General features: G+C 57.1%; 1 non-coding gene across 1 annotated transcript; it reads left to right on the forward strand.

The window, feature by feature from the left end:
- Positions 1-201: 201 nt before the first annotated feature.
- On the forward strand, positions 202-271 carry LOC129401022 (small nucleolar RNA SNORD123). The gene has a single exon (XR_008628049.1). It is a non-coding gene; the product is annotated as a small nucleolar RNA SNORD123 (small nucleolar RNA).
- The last annotated feature ends 2,827 nt before the right edge of the window (positions 272-3,098 follow it).

Raw genomic sequence — 3,098 nt, forward strand, 5'->3', positions numbered from 1 at the left:
TGGGGGCGAGACCCTCAGTGCTAGAGCTCAGGAGAGCAGAGGCCGTGCCGGGGAAGGAGCCAGTGCCCTCTGCATGCAAGACAGCCCCGAGCCCTCTGCTCTGCTCTTATCTCCCCAGCCTCTTGCTTTCCTTCTTCCTACCGCAGAGTGATAGCGCCCCCCGAGGGGGTTCGGGTGAGCCCCACATGTCGCGTGAAAGAAGGTGAATATGATGAATTTTGGGGCGCTGATTCGTGTGACTTGAAACATGCCATCCATTTCCTGATTCACCTCGACTTCCGTGGGGGCGCCCAGGGGTGTCGGGAATGATTAACCAGCTGAGCCTTCTCTCCCCTCCCTCCCTGTGTTTGAACTTCAGCTGCTGCACCACCAACCGCCCGCGCGGGCCAGGGAGCAGGAGCGGCTGGCGAGGACGCCACCTGCACGAGAGGACGCGCCGCTGTGTCCGGGGGAGCCCTGAGGTCCGTGTTGTCCCCGGCGAGTCCGAGGCCACAGGATTGCGATCATCTTCTGCAGACCCGGGGGGCAGGAAGCACAGCCTGGCCACGTCCGTCCTCACTGGACATTCCTGTCCTGACCAGAGGACTGCCCTCCTCCCTCTGCCCTGCTGTGTTCCTTCCTGCAGACCCGGGGCACCGCTGATGAAGAAATTCATGTCCTCGAGGAGAGAGGACAGTCGTAGGGCACTTGCCTTGGGTGCTGCGGACCCTGGCTCAATGCCTGGCACCATATGTGGGCACTCAAGTATTGCCAAGGGCCCCTTCTGAGTACAGAGCCAGGGCTCGCCCCTGGGCACCACCAAGTGTGGACCAAAGGTCAGACAACAAAAAATGGGGCTGGAGGGGGCTGGAGTAATAGCACAGCGGGTAGGGTGTTTGCCTTGCTCGAGGCCGACCCGGGTTCCAATCCCCAGCATCTCATGTGGTCCCCTGAGCACTGCCAGGAATGATTCATAAGTGCAGAGCCAGGAATAACCCCCTGCGCATTGCTGGGTATGACCCAATAAGCAAAAAAAATAAAAGGGGGGGTTGGTTAGAGAGAGAGAGAGTGAGAGACAGAGAGGGAGAGAGAGAGAGAGAGAGAGGAGAGAGAGAGAGAGAGCCCTTAGAGAGAGAGGGAGAGAGAGAGAGAGAGACAGAGAGGGAGAGAGAGAGAGAGAGGAGAGGGAGGGAGAGAGAGAGCCCTTAGAGAGAGAGAGGGAGAGAGAGAGACAGAGGGAGGGAGAGGGAGGGGGAGAGAGAGAAAGGAAAGAGAGGAGAGGGAGAGAGAGAGAGCCCTTAGAGAGAGAGGGAGAGAGAAAGGGAGAGGGAGAGAGAAAGAGAGAGAGAGAAGGAGGGAGAGAGGGAGAAAGAGAGAGGAGAGAGCCCTTGCCTTGCACATGGGCATCCCATGCCCAGTCTCTGGTACCTCATATGGTCTCCCAAGCCCCGCCAGGAGTGACCCCTGAACAGAGCCAGGAGTGACCCCTGAGCACAATTGGGTATGCCCAAAACATGAAACAAAGCCAGAGAAGTACCAAAGGAGCTGATTGCTGATCTGGGCAGCCCCATCAGCTTTGTTTTCCGAACCCAAACCCTGGGGCAGAGCTCTGCCAGTGTCAGCCTCGCTGTCACTGCCGAAGGCTCCCGCTCCTTTGTGCATTCTGACTGTGTGGGGGCCTGTGACTCTGGGCCCGGCTGGGCTGGGATGCGCCCCGGGCACTGACAGGTGGCGTGTCCCCAGAGGGGGCGTTCAGGGAGCTCTCAGTCCCGTGTCACTGCTTGGAGCATCACCGGAAGATCTCTGGGCTTCTTTCCCTTTGAGAAACCCTCACTCCCCGCTGGGGAGGCAGTTTCTTCCTGGGCCGGGCCGGCAGGACGCTCTCATTAAAGGGCTTGTGGGGGAAATGAAAAGGAATAGGAAGGAAAGAGGGACGGCCCCAAGGTGAGGGGGGTGCCCGGGCACTACGCAGGACGAGCAGGACAGGCCCCTGGCACCAGCTGACCAGCCTCTGGGCACAGAGTCCCGCTCAGGTGCTCTTTGCTGAGGGCCAGCTTCACCCGGGTCTTCTGGCACTGCGGGTCCCTGACTTGGAGGCAGACTTGAGGGTCTCCTGCCCCCGTACCTCCAGCCCTCGGCCCACTCATGTCTAAAACTCGTTGCATAGGGAAGACTGTCACACGCGTGCAGGCACATGCGTGCGCGTGTGCGCACACACACACACGCACACATGCACACACACACATACACCCCCCCCCCCCAAAGGCCACTCAAGGGAGGAGCGGGCTTGGAGCTATGTGCCCAGGGCCCGTGAGAACACCAGGGTACAGCCAGAGTCTCTGTTCAACAAGCGTTGCCTCTTCTTTCTTTGCTTTTTTGGGGATTTTTTTTTTGGAGGGAAAGGGTCTGGGGCTCTTAGGGGCCAACCCCAGTAGTCATTAGGGGCTTACTCCTGACTCTGTGCACAGAGATCACTCTTGGCAGTGCTCACAAGACCAGAGCTGGTGCCAGGGTCCAGCCTGGTTTGCCCGTGTTCCAGGCACGTGCCTTACCCCCTCGACTGGCTCTCCAGCCCATTCCTCTTCCTGACTTAGCCGTTTAGCGATTCATCCTCCTCTCAGGAGCTACCTATTACTAAAGCACATTGTATTTTACTGCCGGTAGGTATTGAGAAGGCCAGAGGGTTCTAGGAATCCGTAACTAGTATGCCTTATCTTTATGGTTACATGTCTGGATATATTCTTTTTCAGCAATGCCGTTTCCTTACAATAAAATCCGTGTGCTTGAAACACCTCAAGTCATCTTTTTATTAGTATGGGGGAAAGAAAGGAGGCTAAGTTTCAAAGGCTTTTTGGAATACCTAGAGGAAGTGCAGCTGCTTTGTGGCATGGAAAGAAAGCGTCCGCCTGGGTCCCCGAGTTTCCCAAGTGTTATTTTTCTGACTCTGCGCCCTGTATATCTCGAGTCTGTAAGCAAAGAGTAGCTGGGCCCTGGAAAGACGAGCATGTGGGGCTTAATAACCAGTGTCCTCTGCGCGCCTCTCTCTCTGGAAATAGAACTTTGGTGGGAAATAAGCACCTTGGGAAATGTATGTCCAGTCCTAATGTCCAGCCTACGTG

The sequence above is a fragment of the Sorex araneus genome, chromosome 1 (genome assembly GCF_027595985.1).
Source record: "Sorex araneus isolate mSorAra2 chromosome 1, mSorAra2.pri, whole genome shotgun sequence".
In the NCBI taxonomy this organism is placed as follows: domain Eukaryota; kingdom Metazoa; phylum Chordata; class Mammalia; order Eulipotyphla; family Soricidae; genus Sorex; species Sorex araneus.